The sequence below is a fragment of the Mesoplodon mirus genome (assembly GCF_964341445.2).
Source record: "Mesoplodon mirus genome assembly, chromosome: 3".
Taxonomy (NCBI): Eukaryota; Metazoa; Chordata; class Mammalia; order Artiodactyla; family Ziphiidae; genus Mesoplodon; species Mesoplodon mirus.
Genome location: NC_138978.1, coordinates 7,293,335 through 7,299,486, shown reverse-complemented (window position 1 = coordinate 7,299,486; position 6,152 = coordinate 7,293,335).

Sequence of the window (6,152 nt, the reverse complement as noted above, 5' to 3'; positions counted from 1 at the left end):
TGATAGACGGCTGCTCCATACTAGGCCTGGCAATAAAATCAACTTCAGAAAACCACGAACTTTTCCTTAAACCAATTAGCTTTCCTGCATTCTGTCTACAGCAAGTTGAAAGGGGGAAATCATGCATCTCCTCACCAGAAGGCAGTACCAGCAGTTCTTGGGGAATGTTCTGGCGATCTGGTGGGCAGGTCAGAGCTATGCCATGTGGACTTGTGCTAATACGTATAATTTAGATGGATTAACTTGGAGAGGTCCGCTAGTATTAAAAGGAAGAGTTCAGGTTGTTTAAGGAAATTCTATAAAATGCACCAAGTGGCCCCAGCAGCAATGCCCTGACACACAGGCTGCCTGATTCTGGCTAAGGTGCCACAGGCAGTGAGGAAGCCCCTACATATGTATTGCTATTAATTTCCACACGTGATTCAAGCTAAGTAGCAAATAATTCAGCTAAGTAGAGGAAAACACCAAACACAGAAAGTGCTGCTATGCTCATAAATCTTGGACTCAGATCTTGGTTCTCCAAAAACTGAACAACTTTTAGTTTAAAAAAAAAAGAAAAGAAAAGAAATCACCACCAGAAAACTCTTCCCACCTTCAGAATTGAGGGGAACAGTGAAAGGACCCCAGCAAAATTTCACCTGCACATTTAGCCCTGGGCAGTTAGGCTACTTAATGCACTGAGTGGGGTAGGTAAACCCCCTGGGACTCACACCCAAAGTTGCTTTCGGTGGGACTTCACTGGCAGTCCAGTGGTTAAGGCTCCTGCACTTCCACTGCAGGGGGCACGGGTTCAATACCTGGTCAGGGAACTAAGATCCCACATGCCCCACCATGTGGCCAAAAACAAACAAAAAAACCCCCAAAACAAAAACCAAACCAAACCAAACCACAAGTGCTTTAACCCCAAAAACATATAGTAGAAGTGTCACCATTTCTGCCCCAGGGGACTGTGTCTTTGCCATCGCATAGGATTTTCTGGGCAGCAAGGGCAGAGCTGAAACCCAGCCTCCCACTCAGTTTTTTTCCCCCTCAAATCCCAGGGCTTGGGCCCAGTGGGAGACTGTCCACTCTAAGCACGGTTATTGGTCCTTACTTGGTTTAGAAGGGGAAGGACAAATATCCCCAGAATCAGCGGCAGCTTCATCCCTGGTCCTGTCCAGGTCCAAAGCCAGCAGCTCTGCCCATCGCCACTGCCCACGGTCTGCTTGTGCCCCTGAGGTAGGAGGTTCCATCCCTGGGGCAGTGGATGGAACAGCCAGGGCTCGTGTCCCCACCTCTGAGGGGCGGCCTCCAGGTCCCTCCCCACAGCCCCCAGATCCAGCCTGGCCCCTTTGCCTTTGTTGGGGTGAGGGCAGGTTGGCGGGGTCACACCAGGCCAGATATTCGCAAATGCCCATCCGCATCCTCCTCATGAAGACTCCGCCTGGACTTCCCTGGTGGTGCAGTGGTTAAGAATCCGCCTGCCGATGCAGGGGACACGGGTTCGAGCCCGGGTCCGGGAAGATCCCACATGCCGCGGAGCAACTAAGCCCGTGTGCCACAACTGCTGAGCCTGTGCTCTAGAGCCCGCGAGCCACAACGACTGAGCCTTCGCACCACAACTACTGAAGCCCGCATGCCTAGAGCCCGTGCTCCGCAACAAAAGAAGCCACCGCAATAAGAAGCCCCTGCACCGCAACGAAGAGTAGCCCCTGCTCGCCGCAACTAGAGAAAGCCCGTGCGTAGCAATGAAGACCCAACGCAGCCAAAAATAAATAAATACATAAATTTATTTTTTAAAAAGGGGAAAAAAAAGATTCTGCCTACCCCGACCCCCAGCCCAGCCTTAAACCACACAGAGACCTCACCTCTGAGTGTGGGTGGCAGACATTTTCCTCCAGACGATCCAAGAAGACAAAACTCCTAAATCAGACCCATTCCCCAGTGACTTCCAGTACGAGGTTAGAGGTGGGCTTCTCTCCCACGCCTCCCCCAGCCCGGCCCTCACAGGGACCCTCTAGCATCCTGGTTCAGCTCAGAGAGGAGGGTCAGAGCTTGTGTCCCTCAAGCCTGAAGCGCCACCAAACCTGCAGGACCCCTTCTCGACAGTGGCTTCTGCCACCTTCTGCCTTCGCCTCCCCCCATCGTGAGCAGCCCTCCCCACCTACTCCAGGGTGATGGCTTCCTAGGTGGGAAGGGGCTTTGGATGCCTCCTGGCCTCTGTTGTCCTACCTGATGTTCCTCTATGACAGTAGTAATTTGTTACTGTGACTGTTCTTTGAATCCCGTCTCCTCCCCACCAGCACTGCACACCCTGGGGGCAGGGACCGTGTCCTCCCCTCCAGTGGAAATGGGATAGGTGTGACCCTTGCGGCTTCCCTGGGGATCTAGTCTCCGCTGGCCTCCTGCCCTGCCCACAAGTGCTCAGCCCAGGTTTCCCCTTCCCTTGTCTCTGCTCCTGGTCTGCCCTCCAGGTCCGTGAAAGACCCTCTCCAAAGGGGCTCTGAAGCCTAGCATCCAACACTCTCCCCCTGGCTTCAGGGAGCCCTAAATGTGTGTCCTTCCTGACACCTCTCCTTGGAGCTGAGACCCAGACATACCTGCATGCTGGCAGCCTGATGGACATTTCATTCATTATTCATTCATGCATCAACAGCTAATGAGCCTCAACTCCAAGCCAGGTTCTCTGCTCTCGTGGAAATTATGTTCTGAAGGGAGAGGCAGCCGAGTAAGTAATCTCAGTGGGCAAAACCACCACTTGTCATTCATGGAAGAAACCGTACGATAATGAGAGAATAATAGGGGAACCCATTCAGAGCGGGCCTCTCAAGGCGGCCTTTTAGTGGGACCTGAAGCTGTGCCGTCAGAGGAGGAGGGCTCCAGGCAGGGGCACAGTTGTCTCCAAAGGACCCCATGCAAATGCCCAAAGCCTATGCTATGCCCCTGCCACCACTCTAGTTTCCCTAGGTCGGGAGGGACCCCTTCAGCCAGCCAGTTGTGCTCACTAAAAACCCAGGGGTCAACCTGGACACTCTGCCCCTAACCTCCAATCACCAAGTCCTGTGGGTTGTCCCTGGAACCTGACAGTGTCACTCTGCCTCCATCCCGTCCCAGCTGCCACTTTCTCTCTCCTGAACCATGTAGCAGCCCCCCTCCCTGCCCCCAATGGTTCCCTGCTTTCGTTCTTGTGCTCTTCCTACCCATACTCGTTGTTCTGATAAATCATCTTTTGGAAATGCACGTTTGCTGGGACTTCCCTGGCGGTCCAGTGGTTAAGAGTCCGCGCTTCCACTGCAGGGGGCATGGGTTCGATCCCTGGTTGGGGAGCTAGGATCCAGCATACCACGTGGCACAGCCAAAAAATTTTTAAAAAAGCACATTTGCTCCTGTCCCTCCTTTGCTTATACTCGACACTGGCTTTCCCTTTTTTTTTTTTTTTTTTTTTGCGGTCCGCGGGCCTCTCACTGCTGTGGCCTCTCCCGTTGCGGAGCACAGGCTCCGGATGTGCAGGCTCAGCGGCCATGGCTCACGGGCCCAGCCGCTCCACGGCATGTGGGATCTTCCTGGACCGGGTCACAAACCCGCGTCCCCTGCATCGGCAGGCGGACTCTCAACCACTGCGCCACCAGGGAAGCCCTTTCCCTTTGTTTTTAGGATGAAATCTGAAATCCCTAACGTGCCCCTCACGGCACCCTTTGTGGGTGGCTTCTGCTCTCCTCCTGGGCTCACCTGGAGCTACTTGCTCCCTCCCTCCCTGGGTTCCTGCCGCACTAGCACTAACCTTTCGACTCCTTGAAAGCCGCCCCAGGGCCTTTGCATAAGCACTTACCCCCACTTACAGTGATACGTCTCATCTTGCCTTAAAGTTTCATCTCCAACCTCAAGGGGCCGTGACCCACGACCTCACAGCTCTTTCAGGTGTGTAATGATGTACTGGGTACTTACCTAAGCCCGCTCTCCTGCTCCAGGTAGGCTCTGGGGAGCAGGGGCATCTCTGTTCTGCCCATCATTGTAGCCCCAGTGCCTAGCACAGCCTGGCACATGCTAGGGGCACCACAATAATTATCGTGGAAATCTGGCTGGCAATGGATGAAGCTGCTGCGGAAATCCTGGATCTCTCGCCTCCTTCACTGTGATCCAGCTCGCTCTCACCTGCCAGACCCTTCGGGGACGGAGAGCAGCTTTCTCCACTTCTATACCCTTCAGCAAAACATCCTCAGAGCTGCTACCACAGAAAGCATTTTGCAGCAGTGGAGCCACTCTGGACCCCTCAAACGTCCTCTAATGGGGGGCTTCTGACTCTGATCGCCCCTTAGACCCTTCTAAGGAGGTCATCATCTAGGTCCTTCAGCTCTTGTTGCACGGAGGGGTCCAGGCATCACACGGTTGGTAAGGTAGCTGGTACGCTAGCAGTGATTTTCAGAACTTTTTCTTTTTAATCTGCAGAACTGTTTTCTGACATACAACCCAAGTGGAGCCCAGCACTTGAAAACTGAGCTTCTCTGCTAGACATGGTGCTGGGCACCCTGCTTGCCCCCCTTCATCCTCCACCAAGTCCCTCCCTGGAGCCTGAGGGGGTGGGGAACCGTCTCTTTACAAATGGGATCAGAACTTCGATCTTCTGATCATCTCTCCACCCCACCACATAAGCTGTCTGGTAAGCAGGTGCAGGTTTCCAAAGCAAAAGTCAGCTCAAGATTTTTGAACAAACAAAAAACAACTCATCATTTTCTGTAGCTTTCTAGAATGCAACCAGGCAATGCATATAAAAGGTTCAGAATCCTGAAAACCTTTGATAGAACAACTCAACTCTCAAGAATTATCCTAAGAAAGTGTTCAGTACAGACGACGTAGGTTCCTACTGTCCCAATTATAAAAGCAGGGAGAAATGATAAGCCTTCTAGATGCTCAGCAGTAAGGGAAGGTAAAATTACCTGCTTGTGCTCACGGGGAAGGCAGCCTTTAAGAGGGACGAGAAATCACACTTGATATGGAAATAGGCCCATGATGGTGTAAAGTGAGAAATAAAGTGACAAACTGTTGTGGACAGAAAGATCCCATTTTAGTAAAAGAAAAAAAAAAAAAAAAGAAGATATGTATGTAGAAAAAAAGGGTAGATGCCCATATTTTAATTGTGGGATTATGAGTCGTCTTCTTTTTTTTTTGCTCACTTGTACTTTTAGATTTTCTACAATAAACGTATTTCCCTTTTATACAAAAACAACAGGACTTCCTTGGTGGTCCAGTGGTTAAGAATCCGCCTTCCAATGCAGGGGGACACGGGTTTTGATCTCTGGTCGGAGAACTAAGATCCCACATGCCACAGGGCAACTAAGCCCGCACGCCACAACTACTGAGCCCGCACGCCGCAACTACTGAGCCCCCACGCCATAGCTAGAGAGAAGCCCGCATGGTACAATGAAGAGCCCGCGTGCTGCAACGGAAGATCCCATGAGCCACAACTAAGACCCAATGCAGCCCAATAAATAAATAAATAAATAAATATTAAAAAAAGAAAAAAAACAACAGATGACATTAGTAAGATAATAATAGACACACCTAAAGGAAGGAATACCTCACAGAAACAACTGTGGTTGAGCCTCCCCGCAGCCCCCTCAGCTGGGTTTCCTCTTCCCAGCACAGGGCTGGGTGGGAGCCCTGAGCAAGGGGACCCGCGTGACTTTTAAGGGAGCCTCTGGTTCTTCCTGGGCAGGCACCTCGCAGGCTCAACGGAGGAGAGGGCTCCTAAGTAGTGGGCCCTTTGGCCCCCTGAGGTCACAGCCTCAGGGGACATCACACCCCTGAGGTCAGTGAACTCAGGGTGTTTGTGGCTCCACCTGCAGGCAGCTTGGCCCTCCTGCCCCAGAAGGTCGGCCGTGACCCACGTGCGGTCGGAGTGAGCAGCCCAGCCCCGTCCCTTCCCATCTGCCCCGCCGGCCTCAGGGAGCCAAGCACCCACCACCCACCCTCCCCATGGGTGCTGGGCCCGAATGAGGCCCTCTGCATCGTGTGGTGCTTTAATTATCCCCAGCTCAACCCTGGATGGTGGGCTTGTTACTTCACAGCATCAAAATGAAGCCCATAAAAATGCAGACTCTGCAGTCACCAGGCAGCCTGGGCCCAGAACTTGTGCTGGGACGCTTAGGATGCTGGCCCGCTGGTTGGGACGGGAT